Genomic DNA, 17,890 nt, shown 5'->3' with positions numbered 1-17,890 from the left:
ATGTTAAAGGAATGAATGAGCAATACATATATTTTTTTTTTTAAAGATTTTTTTTTTTTATTTGAGAGAGAGAGAGGGAGATCACAAGCAGGGGGGAAAGGTAGAGGGAGAAGCAGACTCCCCTCTGAGCAGGGAGCCCGATGTGGGACTTGATCCCAGGACCCTGGGATCATGACCTGAGCCGAAGGCAGACATTTAATCAACTGAGCCACACAGGCGCCCTGCAATGTATTTTTATGTAAAGGAGAGAGGTTGGTGCAGAGGACAGAATGGTTAACATTGTCAGAGGAAAATTAGGGAAGCTTTACTGGAAGAGGTGATGTATTAGCTGGATTTCAAAGGAATTTTCCAGGTAATAGAGGTGACAGGGCATTTGAGGTGAGGAGAATAGTATGTCTCAAGGCATGAGGTTCTCGGGGCACTAGAAGCAGTATGGTTCTACTAGGTACAGACTCCAAGGGGAGGGTTGAGGGTTGCAGATATAGGCCAGAGCTAGATCACAAAGAGTCCTTTAGGCCCATGCTATGCAATTATATTGTGATGTTTCAATTAATGTAAAACGCTAGCACTCCTGGCTTGATTGGAGGAAAGACTTTCCATCTGTAGCTAAGTGGCTTGCACAGCATGACTGTGACATGCACATGCATGCCTAGGGAGCTAGACATAGGCATTGAATACCCAGGCTTGCATTTCAGTCCCCGTTCTAGCACTTACTTAGTTCCAACACTCACTGGCTTGGTTCTTTGAGGCAATTTCCTTAACCTCACTGAACATCAGTTTCTTCATCTCTAAAACTGGGTTAATAATCATTCCTGCTTCATTTTGTGAGGATTAAATGAGATAATATGCATAAAGCTCTTAGCACAATGCCTTAATATGTGCTCAGTAAATACTATCTATTGTTTTTTATTTTATTTTATTATTTTTAAAGATTTTATTTATTTATTTGACAGAGAGAGGGAACACAAGCAGGGGGAGTGGGAGAGGGAGAAGCAGGCTTCCCGCGGAGCAGGGAGCCCTACACGGGGCTTGATCCCAGGACCCTGGGATCATGACCTGAGCCGAAGGCAGACACTTAACGACTGAGCCACCCAGGAGCCCCTGTTTTTTATTTTTTTTAAGTTTATTTATTTTTTTAGTAATCTCTACACCCAACGTGGGACTCGAACTCACAACCCTGAGATTAAGAGTCACATGATCTCCCGACTGAGCCAGCCAGCCTCATTATTCTTTTTTAAACTGTCTTTCCAAGTTTGCTGAAGCATGACCTTGGCACAGGCCCCCCTGAAACAGAGGAAATATTAATGTTGACGAACAGAATGTGTCACCACTCCCCACTTCACTAGTTCCACTAAACCGGAACATTACCAAAGAGAGGATATTGATGTAATGTGGGGTAACAGGTCATTTTGTGACCAGTGTCTGATTGGTAAATGATGCAACTCTCCAGCTATTGAAGGAACAGGTCAGGCACCACTGGACTCTCAGGCCTACTGAGAGGTAGGATGCTCTGGCCAGCTGGGAACTTGCTAGGGCCTGCATGCATATGACAAAACCAGCATTCGTGCGTAACTGGTGGCTGTGTATACTGCTATTTCCCCACTTTAAAAGCAATTTGGGGTCCCCAGCCTGTCTAGCAGCCACTGCCCTGCAGCCTCCAGGGTCCAGGAGGAGCACGGCTGAGGCCAGTGGACCCTGAGCTTCCAGCACCAACCTGACACAACATGGAGCTGCAGCCGAAACCAGATTATGGGGGCTTTTTATGCTCCCAGCTCCTCCCTGCAGAATCCTGCAGCTCTGCTCTTGCCCTGGTGCCCTTCAATGTGAAACTGGCTCAGGCTGGTTGAGGACTCAGTCTCTGAGAAAACAATTGGACTGATGTGAATGCAGTTTTGGAAAAACATGTGGATGGTGTATCCTTTAACATTTCACCACCACAGCAGGTGGCCAGTGAACTAGATGAGGCACCAGCAGAGGCAAGCCCCTCTCCTGGGCCCCCAGACTGACCTTGCAGAGCCCCAAGGGGTAAAAGCCAGGCCCCCACCACGGGGGACTGAGAAAAAAAAAAAGCAGCTGGGAAGCTGCTATCAAAAGATATACTCTGACTAAAAGATGGCTTATGACAATCATTGGTAAAGGAGACTAAAATTTGGATGACAAAGCATATAACATCCGGGAACTGAAAAATTCTGCTGAAAACGCACAGAACTCTCCTCTTCATTTAACAATAGAACTATTTACCCAACAGGAACTTCATACAACTCATGCCACAAGTCACGCTGGAAAAGCACAGGGCATTGTCACATGCTTGAGAGCAACGCCCTATCGTGGTAGCAGAAGAGGGGTGTTCCTTTCCTTGGATATTTGTGTGTTTGACAAACACAACATACGGTGTTTCACAAGAGGATTTTCTATGGAAGAACGAAGCTATAAATGTGAGAGATGAAATATTTGTGTCATTGCTAGCCCAGGACGCTGGCACTTAAAGCATGCTAGGTCCTTCCACAAAAGTGTTCTTGTGAAAGCATTTCCTGCTTTTCTTCAAGTTGCTCTGGAGGACTACTTAAAGAAAATTCAACAAATGAATTTTTATATATTCCACCCATCTTTACAGCAGACGGATGCTTCCCGTTACTTCCATTATCTGTGTATATTCAGTCATGAGGAAGAAGAACTTAATTTCATGGCATTGGGGAAAAAAAGCAGTTTGGCTAGAAGAAAACAGAGTAATATGTTTGTGACCTTGCAGTAGGCCAAGAATTTTTTTAAAACAGGACTTCTAAGGGCGCCTGGGTGGCTCAGTCAGTTGGGCATCTGCTTTCGGCTCCGGTCGTGGTCCCAGGGTCCTGGGATTGAGCCCCGCATCGGGCTCCCTGCTCAGCGGGGAGCCTGCTTCTCTCTCTCCCTCTGCTGCTCCCCCTGCTTGTGCTCTCTCTCACTCGCTCAAATAAATGAATAGAATCTTAATAAAATGAAATAAAATAAAATAAAGAGGACTTCTATTCACCAGAAGATACCCTTGAGACGTAAAAAGGCAATCCATAGAGTGGGGTAAGATCTTTTCAATGTGTGTATCTAACAAAAAACTCATAGCAAGAATATATAAAGAACTCTTACAAATCAATGAGAGAGACAACCTAATAGAGAAATGAGCAAAGTCCTTAGTTGACATTTTGGCAGATATGGCAATGGCCAATAAACATAGAAAAAGGTGCTCAGCTTTATTAGTCATGAGGGAAATGCAAATTAAAACCATAATGCACTGGGGCACCTGGGAATTTTGGATTGATTTAACAATGAATGACTTTTGAGATCGATGATTCTTAATAAGAATAGAGTAGCAGGGGCACCTGGGTGGCTCAGTTGGTTAGACATCTGCCTTCGGCTCAGGTCGTGATCCCAGGGTCTTGGGATCGAGCCCCAACTGGGCTCCCTGCTCAGCGGGGAGCTTGCTTCTCCCTCTCCCTCTGTCTGCTGCTCCCCATGCTTATACTCTCTCTCTGTCTCTCTCAAATAAATAAATAAAATCTAAAAAAAAAAAAGAATAGAGTAGCAGTTATGATTGTGCCTCAATTAAAATTTTGGCAGTACTACTTCCTAGCTCGCTGATGTTGAGCCCGTTATCTAACCTTCTACACATCAGTTTCCGTATATGTGAAATGGAAATAATGGTACCTTTCTCCCAGGGTAGTTATGAGAATTACATGAATTAATATTTGAAAAGCATTAGAATGGTGCTCAATGCATAGTATGATATTTAGGTTTCTTAATCATGTCACACCTAAAATTAAGTAAAAGTAGTCTCTGATCATGGGTATGTAGAGAAAATAATATACTTTAATTTATACAAAATTTTATTTCATCCTTTTAAAACTCCTATTTTGTATTTAAATGTGCTTCTTTAAATGACAACTAATCTGTGTATATAATTTATAAATTGTGGGGGGTGCTGTGCAATTATTTTTTGTGCTGGATCACAACAATTTGACGACTGCTGTTCCAGATTAAGAATCGGTCTGTAAAACTGAAACAGATATTGTATAGGAATAAGTTATGTAGAGAGCATCACTGTTCTTTCATTGTGATTAGTATTCTGGAGATATTAATGTGTCTTGTACATTTTTAAGGGTGTGTTCTGGAGAATCTACACTTCACAGAGCCTCTCTAAGGGGAAATCTGACGTACCACGTGATCGCTGTCAATTACCTCTATTGGATAACAAAAGGGTTAACCACTTGAAAAAGAAAAGAAACCATAATGCAATATCACTACACATCGGCCAGAATGGTTCAAATGAAAAAGTGCTGGCAAGTATGCAGAGCAACTAGAACGCTCATACACTTCTGTTGGGAGTATAAATTGGTATAATCACTGAAAAACTGCTTGGTGGTATCTGCTGGAGCTGAATAAACACATGCCCTTCTCATTCTAGGTGGGTAGGCAATGGAAGAATGTCCACATGTCTACCAAAAGACATGTATTACCATGCTCATAGCAGCACCTGTCATAATAGTCCCGAATTGGAAACTACCCAATTGCCCATCAACAGAAGAATGGAAAACCATGGTACATTCATACAGTGAAATACTCTATAGCAGTACGAATAATCTACAGGCACACGAGCAATATGGATGAATCTCATAAACACAATGCTGAGCAAAAGAAGTCAGATACAGAAGACTGAATAGGTATGATTGCATTCATGTGAAGTACGAAGCAGGCAAAATTAATCTGTGTTTTCACAAGTCAGAAATACCCTTCGGAGGAAGATGACTAGGGACTGGGAGGAATACATAAGGGGACTATGGGGTGCTGGAAATGTTCTATTTCTTGATCTGGGCATTGATTACCAGAGTCCTATATGTATACTATATTTTAAATAATTTAAAAGTTAAAATAATAATTTGCATGTATAAAATCAAGAATCTTAAAAATTTATCTTTTGTCTCAGTAATTTCACCTCTAGGAATCTATGAAATCAATATTATTTTTATAGCTTGTTAATGTAACCTCTTATCTACTAGGAACTGTGCTAGGTGCTTTACGTACATTAACCCACTTGCTTTTGTGAATCACATTTTTCCCATTTCATCTTCTAATTATTATTGCTAACATATAAATTAGCTATTTTTGTTTATGTATTTATCTTTTATCAGGCCACTTAAGTTATTTTAATTCCAATAGCTCCTTTGGCTAATTCTCTAGGGTTTTCTAAGTAAACACTGTATCATCATCAAATAGTAATAATTCTGGCTCTTCCTTTACAAAACTTGCCTTATTGAATTGATTGGACCCTCCCAAATAAAAAAATAAATCTTTTTTAAAAATTCAACATATGAGTGAAATCATATGGTATTTGTCTTTCTCTGATTTATTTTGCTTAACATAATGCTCTCTAGCTCCGCCCACGTTGTTGCAAATGGCCAGATTTCATTCTTTTTGATGGCTGAGTAATATTCCATTGTATATATAATCCACAACTTCTTTATGGACGTTTGGGCTCCTTCCATTATTTGGCTATTGTTTTTTGTTTTTTTTTTTAAGATTTTATTTATTTATTTGAGAGAGAGAGAGAGACTGAGAGAGAGAGCACACGAGAGGGGGGACGGTCAGGAGGGTCAGAGGGAGAAGCAGACTCCCTGCCGAGCAGGGAGCCCGATGCGGGACTCGATGCAGGGACTCCAGGATCATGACCTGAGCCGAAGGCAGTCGCTTGACCAACTGAGCCACCCAGGCACCCTATTTGACTATTGTTGATAATGCTCTTATAAATATCAGGGTGTAGGTGCCCCTTTGAATCAGTATTTTTGTATCTTTTGGGTAAATACCTAGTAGTGCTATTGCTGGGTCATAGGGTAGCTCTATTTTCAACTTTTTGAGGAAACTCCATACTGTTTTTCAGACTGGCTGCACCAGTAATATCAACATGTACAGTTACTAGTCACCATTTATAAGGAAAATACAGCATTGTTGAATTAATACATTAGCCATTATTTATATAATATTGATATGTTTTCCTATCTGAACTTGGGACATAGGGGAAGCTACAATAATTTCAGTATCATAATCAAAGCATAAGTTTCTAGTATGTTTAGTTGTCCTTTTATTTTTCTATTTTTTTAAAGATTTATTTCAGAAAGAGCACACGATAGGGGGTGGAGGGGCAGAGGGAGGGAGAGAAAAGAATCACAAGCAGACTCATTGCTGAGCACAGGGCCCAATGCAGGGTTCGATCTCAGGACTCTGAGATCATGACCTGAGCCAAAATCAAGAGTCGGACACCTAACCAACTGAGCCACCCAGGTGCTCCTTTTTTAGAATTTTAAAAATATATCCACATGTTTAGATTTTTTCCAGTTTTAGTATATTATGGTCAAAGAACATGCCCTATAAGAATTCTACTTTTTGCTTCTCATCACAAGAAAAAAATGTAACTATGTATGCTGATGGATGTTAACTGGACTATTGCAATGATCATTTTTCAATATATACAAAGATCAAATCATTAAGTTGTACACCTAAAATTAATATAATGTTATATGTCAATTATACCTCAAAAAATGAAAAAAATAATTCCACCTTTTGGAATTTAGTAATATTTGGTTTTTTGCCAGTTTTTCTCAATGTCCTATAGACATTTAAAAACAATGTGTAAGATACAAAGCTTTAAATTTACTTGTGTAGAAAATGATTCTAAATCTATTACATTCACACTATTAATATTATTCAAGATGTTCCTATTATTTACTTTTTCTGCACTGATAAAATATTCCCAGATAAATTTTAATTTATCTTACTATAATTATAGTTTTTTCTTTTCCCTTATAATTTTTCCAATTTTTGCTTTATATTTATATATTTTTTTGTTGTTAGTTGTGTGATGGTTCATGATTTCCATCTTCTTTGTGATTTGAACCTTGTATTATTAAAAATATTCACCTTTGTTCTATTTAATTTTTTTGCCTTGGGTTCTGTCAGATGTTAACTTGTTCTTTTTGTTTACATTCTCCTGGTATATCTTTGATATACCATTTTTTTACTGTCATCGTTTTGATATCATTTTATTTTTTAATTTCTTTGAGTATAGTTGACCCACAATGTTACATTAGTTTCAGGTGTACAACATAGAGATTCAACTTCTCTATATGTTATGCTAGGCTCACCACAGTGTAGCTACCATCTGTCACCATACACCACTATTACAATATCATTGACTATATTCCCTATGCTGTACCTTCTATTCCCATAACTTACTCCATAACTGGAAGCCTGTATCTTCCACTCCCTTTCAACCCATTTCTCCCATCGCCCACCCCCTTCCCTCCAGCAACCTTCAGTTTGTTCTCTGTATTTAGAGATCTAATTCTGCTTTTTGTTTATTCATTTGTTTTGTTTTTTAGATTCCACATATGGGTGAAATCATACAGTATTTGCTTTTCCCTGTATTATTTCATTTAGCATAATACCCTCTAGGTCCATCCATGTTATTGTGAATGGCAATATCTCATCCTTTTTATGGTTGCATAATATTCTATTCCATATGCATACATATGGGATATATATATATATGGGATATATATGTACATATATGTGTGTGTGTATATATGTACATCCCACATCTTTATTCATATATCTATCAATAGACACTTAGGCTTGGCTATTGTAAATAATGCTGCAATAAATATAAGGGTGCATATATATTTTCAAATTAGTGTTCTCATTTTCTTTGGGTAAATACCCAGTAGTGGAATTATTGGATCATATGGTATTTCTATTTTAAAAATTTTTAGGAACCTCCATACTGTTTTCCACAGTGGCTATACCAATTTATATTCCCACCAATTGTGCACGAGGGTTCCTTTTTCTTCAGATCCTTGCCAACACTTGTTATTTCTTTTCTTTTTGATTTTAGCCATTCTGACAGGTGTAAGGTGATATCTCACTGTGGTTTTGATTTGCATTTCCCTGATGATGAGTGATGCTGAACATCTTTTCATGTGTCTGTTGGAAATCTGCATGTCTTCTTTAGAAAAATGTCTATTCAAGTCCTCTAACCATTTTTATCTTCTCCCATTCAATAGGTTGCCTTTTGTTTTGTTGATGGTTTCCTTCACCATGCAGCTTTTTATTTTGATGTAGTCCCAATAGTTTCTTTTTGCTTTTGTATCCCTTGCCTTAGGAGACACATCTAGGAAAATGTTGCAATGGCCAACATCAAAGAGATTACTGCCTATGTTCTCTTCTAAGAGTTTTATGATTTCAGTCTCACATTTAAGCCTTTAACCCATTTTGAGCTTATTTTTGTGTAGGGTGTTAGAAAGTGGTCCAGTTTCATTCTTTTGCTTGTGGCTGTCCAGATTTCCCAGCACCATTTATTGCAGACAGTCTTTTCCACCATTATATATTTTTGCCTAATTTGTCATAGATTAATTTGGTATCATTTTAATATTTTAAAAAAGATGTTACTTATTTGTGTGTGTGTCTGTGTGTGTGAGAGAGAGAGAGCGAGAGAGAGAGCATGAGCAGGTGGGAGGGGCAGAGGGAGAAGCAGACTTCCCACCCAGCAGGGAGCCTGATGTGGGACTTGATCCCAGGATCCTGGGATCATGACCTGAGCCAAAGGCAGATGCTTAACCAACTGAGCCACCCAGGTGTCCGGTATCATTTTAAATGTCTCTTAACAACATTTAGACTGTTCTTTGCTTAATCTGAGAGTCTTTGTCTTTGATTAGTGGAATTTAACCTATTTACATACAGTGTGATAATTTAGACAGACTGGGCTTAGTCCTATCCTCTTATTCTTTTTATTTTCTGTTAAATACATATTCTTGTTTCCTCCTATTTCCCTCTTATTTTGCCAGAATGATCCAGTTTCCCATTTTTTTCTATAATGATGTGGAAGTCATGTATGCTGTTTCTGTCTTGCTAGATCTTACCCATCAATTCTATTACACATATTTAAAATTAATTTCAACACATTAACAGTAGCAATGAAAGGATAATACTAATGTTGAAAAGGAGTGATGAAATGAGCATTTTCACACATTATTGGTGAGAATGTGAATTTTTATCCCATGTTTCCAAGTATTTATAGAGAGTGGGTGGGGAAAGTAGCCCTGATTATATGGCTTAATCCAGGAAGGGCCTAGGGCTGTGATCAATCTCATCCAAGGCACAAAACTGAAAAATGAAATTTCCAAGTGAAAAACAAGGTATTAATGGTGGGAAAGTATAAAAACAGATGCTGGCATGGCAAACAATATCCTCTATAATGGTCATTGTAGTACTGCTTATAAGTAAGAAAATTTGGAAGCAACCTAAATGTGCATTAATGGGGAACTGGTTAATTAATTATGGAACTTTCACACTATTCCCCTCTGTCATCTTGGGAAAGTTATTTAACCCCTCAATTCTGATTTTCTTATCTATAAAATGGGAATAATAAGAGCATCTATATCAATCATAAAGTTTATTATGAGACTTAAATAAACATGTAGAGCCCTTAAAATGGTGTCTGGCACATGATAAGTACATAGTATATGGTAGCTACCATTATTATTATTATTCGGATTTTAAAAATAGAACATTGTAGGGAGTGGGGTGAGGGGAAATTGGATGAAGGTGGTCAAAAGGCACAAACTTCCAGTTTTAAGATAAATCCTGGGGATGCAATGTACAACATGATGACTATAGCTAACACTGCTGTATGATATATATGAAAGTCATTAAGGGAGTAGATCCTAAGAGTTCTAATCACAAGGAAGAAATTATATACATATGAGATGATCATGTTAACTAAACTTATTGTGGTAATCATTGCATGATATATGTAAATTAAGTCATTATGCTGTACAACCTAAACTTACAGAGTGCTCTATGTCAATTATATCGCTATAAAACCAGGGAAAATCTGAGTCTTAGCTTATACATAAAGTTGTTTTTTTTATATAATTTTTTTTAAGGTTTTATTTATTTATTTGACAGAGAGATAGAGAGAAAGCACAAGTATACAGAGTGGCAGGCAGAGGGAGAGGGAGAAGAAGGCTCCCCGCTGAGCGGGGAGCCAGTCACGGGGCTTGATCCCAGGACCCTGGGATCATGACCTGAGCTGAAGGCAGCCGCTTAACCGACTGAGCCACCCAGGTGCCCCAAAAAGTTGTTGTTTTTTTTTTAAAGATTGTATTTATTTGACAGAGAGAGACACAGTGAGAGAGTGAACACAAGCAGGGGGAGTGGGAGAAGGAGAAGCAGGCTTCCCGCCGAGGAGGGAGCCTGATGCGGGGCTCGATCCCAGGACCCCGGGATCATGACCTGAGCGGAAGGCAGGCACTCAACGACTGACCCACCCAGGCACCCCATACGTAAAGTTTTTTTTTAAAGTTTTAATTTAGGGGCGCCTCGGTGGCTCAGTTGTTAGGCGTCTGCCTTCGGCTCAGGTCATGATCCCGGGGTCCTGGGATCGAGCCCCGCATCAGGCTCCCTCCTCGGCGGGAAGCCTGCTTCTCCTTCTCCCACTCCCCCTGCTTGTGTTCACTCTCTCACTGTGTCTCTCTCTGTCAAATAAATAAATAAAATATTTTAAAAAATAAAGTTTTAAATTCCAGTTAGTATACAGTGTAATATTAGTTTCAGGTGTACAATATAGTGATTCAACACTTCCATACAACACCTGGTGCTCATCAAAGTGCCCTCCTTAATCTCTATCACCCATTTAACCTTACATCCCCCCCAACCTCCCCCTAGTAACCATCGGTTTGTTCTCTATAATTAAGAGTCTGTTTCTTCGGGGCACCTGGGTGGCTCAGTCATTAAGTGGCTGCCTTCGGCTCAGGTATGATCCCAGGGTCCTGGGATTGAGCCCCGCATCGGGATCCCTGCTCAGTGGGAAGCCTGCTTCTCCCTCTCCCACTCCCCCTGTTTGTGTTCCCTCTCTCACTGTCTCTCTCTCTCTCTGTCAGAAAATAAATAAAATCTTTAAAAATAAATAGTCTGGGGGCGCCTGGATGGCTCAGTCGTTAAGCGTCTGCCTTCGGCTCAGGTCATGATCTCAGGGTCCTGGGATCGAGCCCCCTGCATCGGGCTCCCTGCTCGGTAGGAGACCTGCTTCTCCCTCTCCCACTCCCCTGCTTGTGTTCCCTCTCTCGCTGCGTCTCTCTCTGTCAAATAAATAAATAAAATCTTAAAAAAAATAAAAAAATAAAAATAAAGAGTCTGTTTCTTGGTTTGCCTCTCTCTTCTTTTTGCTCATTTGTTGTTTCTTAAGTTCCACATATGAGTGAAATCATATAGCATTTGTCTTTCTCTGACTGACTTATTTCACCTGGCATAATACATTATTAACTGAAAAATTAGAGCATGATAGTAGAGATATCATGCTCTAATTTTCTGCTGTTAAAGATTATGGATGTGTGCATATAGAAGATGGTCATCTACAAAAATGACCATACATACTATATTATACATATATATATGGAAATATGTAATAAAGTGCCAGCAGTCTTTCTCTTTCTGGCTTCTATGTGGTCCCTTGGCACTGTAAAGAGCTCAAGTGTACAGGGGCGCCTGGGTGGCTCAGTCAGTTAAGCATCTGCCTTCAGCTCAGGTCATGATCCCAGAGTCCTGGGATCGAGTCCCACATGGGGCTCCTTACTTGGTGGGGAGTCTGCTTCTCCCTCTCCAACTCCCCCCTGCTTGTGTTCTCTCTCTTGCTGTCTCTCTCTGTCAAATAAATAAATAAAATCTTAAAAAGAGTATGAAGTAAGCCCTGGGAAGGGTTTAAACATCAGGAAGGACTATGGTGACATTTTCTTGTAGACCCAGGAGATCAGGTGCTTGGGTCATGAAGTCAGACAATAAATTATCCTGGAAAACAAAATTGTAATTCCTACATTGCAGAGTTTGTGAACTGAGAGTCATAACTTCTACCCACAACATTGTGCTTTTTGAATTTTTAAAAATAAATATACATTACTTTTATAATAAAGAAATGACAGTCATTACTTCCCTACATAGTCCCTTCTAAGTGAATCTATTCCCTCACTAGCAACAGCTCAAAGATGGAGCTTTTATCATGTACAGATTAGATGACTCTGTCATGTCTAACGTATAGCTACAGCTGTTTTGATCAAGAATGACATCTCTTGGGCGCCTGGGTGGTTCAGTCATTAAGTGTCTGCCTTCGGCTCAGGTCATGATCCCAGGGTCCTGGGATCGAGCCCCACATCGGGCTCCCTGCTCCGCGGGAAGCCTGCTTCTCCCTCTCCCACTCCCCCTATTTGTGTTCCCTCTCTCGCTGTGTCTCTCTCAAATAAATAAATAAAAATCTTTAAAAAAAAAAAAAAAAAAAAGAATGGCATCTCTTCCTAGCTGGACCAATCATATTCTCTCTCTGGAGAACTTAAAACTGGAATGCTGAGGGAATAAATTAGGAAGAGAAAGAGAATGAAACAGATGCAGGGGCGGGGATGACAGGTAGGATGGGTCCTGAGAGATCAAAGGGAGACCTTGATTCCTAATAGATATTACAGCCCATTTGACCTTGGCTATAACTAACTTCTTATGTCTAGATGCTTGTGAAGATGATTGCCCACTGTTGAGCTATCTGGGGTTCTCTTTCTCTAAAAGATCTCCAACAAGAATATCAAGTGTTTAACCTTTTGCACAAAGAACATGAAGAATCATTTTGATTTCTGAGGCATTCTTATATTACATATCATCACTCACTAATTAGAAGGATCACTGTTTATTTGACCTTTATCTCCATGTATAGAGCTCTGATTACCTCGTAATTACCTGGGTGCTCACTTGTTGACTCTGAACAATTCTTTATCCTTCCACTGGCCTCCTCCCACTATCTGGCTAATGTGGACTCAAGGAAGGTTAGCGGACTTTATTATTTTCCTAAGCAAACTTTAGGAAGTTAGCTGCTGTCAAAGGAGAGAAGCACTGGCCAAACACAGTGACTTTTATATTACTTGCATCATTGCTTCTTTCTAGCTCTAAAGTTAATTGAAAGTTGCCATGCACATTCAAATCCAGTGATCATTCCTTTCTAGAATAAGGCAGGGGGCTAAGAACAGGATGTAGGCTTAGTGGACTCCATGATTAAACTGCATTCAATCTCAAGGAGACTAGATGACTGCAGGCATTTCCAGAGGCACAATCCAGTGGGATAGAGAGAATCCCAGTCAGGAAGGCCACATATCTGTGGTCTGGTTTCAGCCTTACTATATTTGCACCTGGTTGAATAATTGCAATAGAAAAATTTATTGGTGTGCCTACTACACGCAAAGCACTGTATTATGTGTAGCAAGGAATGGATTTAGTCATTTGACAAACTTTTACTGAGCACTTGCCATGTATGTGTCACTAGGTGCTGGAAGTTTCACTATGAACAATATCCTATTCTTGCTCTTGAGGAACAGCACTTCACCTCTCTAGTTCTCAGGTCTCTTAGCTCAAATGAGAAGTAAACTAGATAATTTCTAAGATCTTATCTAGGTCTAAACTTCTATGCCTCTCAGGATTTCCTCCTAGACCTCTACCCCTTTGGGGTGGGGCAAAGAGGTTGGTTTGTTATTGTTTTAATTCAAGCAAAAGTTTACAATAGAGGATTAAATAGTTCTCAAACATACATTACTAACAACATATATATAATTTTTTCATTTTTAAAAAGATTTTATTTGAGAGAAAGAGAGAGAGCACGAGTGGGGGGCAGAGGCAGAGGGAGAGGGAGAAGCTGACTTCCAGCTGAGCAGGGAGCCTGGTGCAGGGCGTAATCTCAGGACCCTGAGATCATGACCCGAGCCAAAGTCGATGCTTAACTGACTGAGCCAACCAGGCACCCCTATATATTTCCTGCAAATAGCATATATTGATTTGAATTCAGTAGTGTACTGTTTCTCCCTAAATCTTTGTTAGAAGTTGAACCTATCTCTACGAATTTCATGAATGTTTGATCTACTCATGATTGTGTGAGGCCAGGAGCAGAATATTCAAACCATTGAATTTTGACCAACTGCCTAATGTGGTAATAACCCTGTCAGGTCTCTATGGAAGAGACATGCTGAGGATAATCCAGGCCAAGGAACACTATAGCTGGGGCCTTGATCCAGATCTTGAATGAATACTCTATACAGGCAAGCTAGGCATTACTACCCGGGTGCCACAGGGACTCCTGCCTAGCCTGCATATGCATCGTGCTCCTCCCTTTCTTCTGGACACCTCCTGACTCATCTCCCCATTTCTCTCTCAAGTGGGAGGAAGCCCCAGGGCATTTTCTGTGCCATCCACACGGCAGAAAAATTCTAAGAAGGATAATCAATCCCGATATAGAAAAAAATCTAAGAGAAATTTAAGAGAAGATCCAAAAGGCACTCCCAACAGAAGACATTTTAACTGTGCTCTTATGACAAAGAAGTCTACCCGTAGAATTGGTGAAATTGGACATTTTGGAAACCTGAATCACAGCAATATACCAGTAATGTTTTCTGAAGTCAAATGTTAGTAGATGGCCAAAGAACAGAAATGTTGAAGGTATCTGTGCTCTAGGTTTCTTGGAGGCTATATCATGGCTATTAGTCAAGGAAGGAAAATAAGACACGGAGGACCCAAGCAGGAGGAGAATGGTAAGAAGGCAAGGAAATGAGTGATAAATCTTTTAGAATCGATTGGGGAATTCCAGTGGGCGAAAGGGGTAAATTATTTTCCATAAGGGACTTACATAATCAGTTTAAGGTTTCATCAATGCCCCACTCCCTGAAGGGAGCTGCAGATTACATCTGTGGGTTTGGCTAGCATGAGCATTTATAACCACTGAGGCTCTAGGCAGAAGGCTTAAGAGATCAGACTGGAGCCAAGATAATCCTAATCCAGAGCAGCCATCAGGTTGCCTGGAGCAGGATGTAGTTTAAGCAAAAGAGATTCCCACTGAAAGGGCCTTGAACACCACACAACGGTCTTACCTTTAGAAACTAGCCCTTTTTTGGTCTAAAAATCCCAACATCAGAGGCTTGATGAGGCCACTCTTGCTGCTTGGGACCCTGGATAGGATTGCTGATATTTTCCCATGAGAGATAAAAGCTTAAAGTAGGCAAAAGCCTTAATCAAACGATGGTAAAGGGGAAACTAACATCTTTATCAGTATTCCTCTTCATACACTATTGATTCTAGACCAACAGAATTCTTACCTCCCCGATATTACTCCAGATTCTTCAGAGATCTCTGCCTAGGTTCGGTGCCATTTCATTCTATTCATTCAAAATTATTCATTAAATATCTCTGCACCAGACACCGTTCTAGGGCCTGCTGGATCCTAAACCAAACAAGTTAGATGAAGTTCTCCTTCAAATTTGTAGTCCTCCTTCATGGACTGCTTTTTGTCTACACACTGATATTGTCTTTAAAATTTTAATACAAATACTCCCTCATTCATGCATTCTTGTGAAAAATTCTGGTTGAACACTTAACTGTGTGCAGAGTCCTGGCTCAGGCAGTAAGGATTCGACTGTGAAAAAGACACCATTCACTCAGCATGTGGTCTGTGGTAGACACGAACAAGAAGCTAAAGTGAGGGTGCCATAAAGAAGTACCCAAAAGGAGGTAATGTCTAAGTGCTTCTCAAAGTTTCTCATAGCACATACAGGAGATTGCTCTTGGCTGGAGGTGACCAGCTAGAATGTCTAGCCATCCCAGGCTCTGCCTGGCCAACCTAAGGACTGAGAGGATCACTGTCTCAGCACACTTGAACCCCATTCACAGCATAATTGTTGGTCTGGTCTAGGCTAAGGCCTGAAGGATAAGTAGATGCTCAATTGGAGAACACATATTCAGAGCCCTGTAGGTGTTCATTTAACAAGTCTTTATTGAGCATCTACACTGTGCCTGGGGCTAGGAATACAACAGTGAACACAGAACCTGTGCTTAAGGAGATTTTACTCTAGTGTGGAAGACAGACAAATGGGCAAGCAATTACAATACTATGACATAAGTGCTCTACTGGAGGTAAAATCAAAGGGTTATAGGACTTTACCCAGGTCTGAGAAGTCAGAGATTTACAGGGTGGTAAAATAAATGTTAAGACCTTCAAGTAGGTGGACTGGGAGTGGGAGGTAGGAAAGGCATTCCAAGGAGAAGAGTATGGTAAAAGTGAGATAATCATGGCACATCTCCTTTTGCTATCCCCATAAACCCTATGCTCAATACAGATTCCTCACTATCTAAAAGTAGAGCATTCCTATGACACCTTTCATAAATCAAAATAGTGTAAAGCAAAGGTGAAGCAATTACCATTCATTTATATGGAAAATTTTTGAGCATTCCCAGACCCAAAAAACAACCTGTCTTAGGCTTCTCTGATACCTTAGGACACATCTTGCTAATGCATGCACAAAATAAACTGAGATAAAACACAGAGGTTCACAGACACAGTTTAAAGCTATGGCAGCTGAGGATGGTTCCCAGGGAAGGAGCTTGACGAGGCCACTCTTGCTGCTTGGGATGCGCACTGCCTGTATAATGGCTGGCTGCAAGACAAATGCTGAACAACACTATTTTCGATTGATTGATTGATTGATTATTTATTTATTTGAAAAACAAAAATCCTCCAGATGTTGTTAGGTTAGTGAAAACAGGTACTGATGTAGGTCTTTTGTAAAAGGGAGTGGCTTAATGACAACTTTCAAAAACCTATATGCCATCTTTTTTCACTCCTCTGTGCTTTGCCCGTGCTCCCCTTCCCTGCTTGGCTAACTCATGCTTTAGGAGCCAGCTCACAGTCACCTCCTTTGTGAAAGACTTCCCCAGGCAAAATGAGTCATTCCCTCCTCTCTGCTTCTACGGTGATGACTGAATGAACTAAAAATCTGGACACGTTGTCTGATATGTCTTTTTCTGATACGTAAACTAATTTTATAAGAAGCCATAGATATGAAATTAAATCGTTTTATTCATTTAACAAGCTCTTTAATAAAAAGAAAAATTAAGAAAACAACCAAACATCATATACTATACTATCTGTGTCATTATTCGTTATTCATCTGTTAAAATTGATGGCAATGTTGAATTGAATATATACTAATTTAAAGAATCCATACTGTTAAATAACTGTTTAATTTACTTTTGCTACTATCTCTATGCTGGTCTCTAAATATTTACATGGATTACGATGTTTTTTTTTTTAAGATCGTATTTATTTATTTGAGAGACAGAGATAGCAAGAGAGAGAATGAGCGGAGAGGAGAGGGAGAAGCAGGCTCCCGGCTGAGCATGGAGCCATGGTGGGGCTGGATCCCAGGACCCTGGGATCATGACCTGAGCTGAAGGCAGATGCTTAACCAACTGAGCCACCCAGGAGCCCCTTATGTTTTTTGTGCCTTTTTTTTTAAAACTTTTAATAGTTGTTCATTACTTTTATGATTGTCTACTATAGTGGTGAGAGAGGATAATTGGAATAATATGTTTGAAATATTCTCTCAACAAAAATCTTTGTATTTTCATTAGTAATTTTTACAGTCTCTTTGTATTCAGAGTCCAGCTCCTTTATTTTGTAACTTAAGTAAATGACTCCTCTCCCTTGGTACACGCTGAATATCACATAAAGGGGTGCCCTGGCACATGCTCAGTCCTGAGATCATACTTTGACCTACTGTTCCTGTAGTAGTCCCTCTGCTTCTGGATACTCACTATTTCCTGGATCTGCAGTCCTCTTCCTTCCCCACTGCTCTAGTTCACGCTTTCATTATCTTCCACCCCCAATAAACAAGGGCCGCCTAAGTGGTTTATCCATCCAACTATTCGACGTGAGATTTGTAAAATGCAAGCCTTTGGGATGATTTTCACTTGTCCAGCCGACGGAATAAAGTGCTGACTCTGGGGCTTGCTATGTAAGCCC

At 39.9% G+C, this 17,890-nt stretch overlaps 1 pseudogene; it reads left to right on the top strand.

Annotated features, from left to right (window-relative positions):
- Nucleotides 1-1,724: 1,724 nt before the first annotated feature.
- On the top strand, nt 1,725-2,664 carry LOC116640556 (annotated as a pseudogene).
- The last annotated feature ends 15,226 nt before the right edge of the window (nt 2,665-17,890 follow it).

This window comes from Phoca vitulina, unplaced genomic scaffold (assembly GCF_004348235.1).
Source record: "Phoca vitulina isolate PV1807 unplaced genomic scaffold, GSC_HSeal_1.0 scaffold20, whole genome shotgun sequence".
Classification (NCBI taxonomy): domain Eukaryota; kingdom Metazoa; phylum Chordata; class Mammalia; order Carnivora; family Phocidae; genus Phoca; species Phoca vitulina.
The sequence above is the reverse complement of the archived record's forward strand: the minus strand, read 5'-3'. Positions and strand labels throughout refer to the sequence as shown.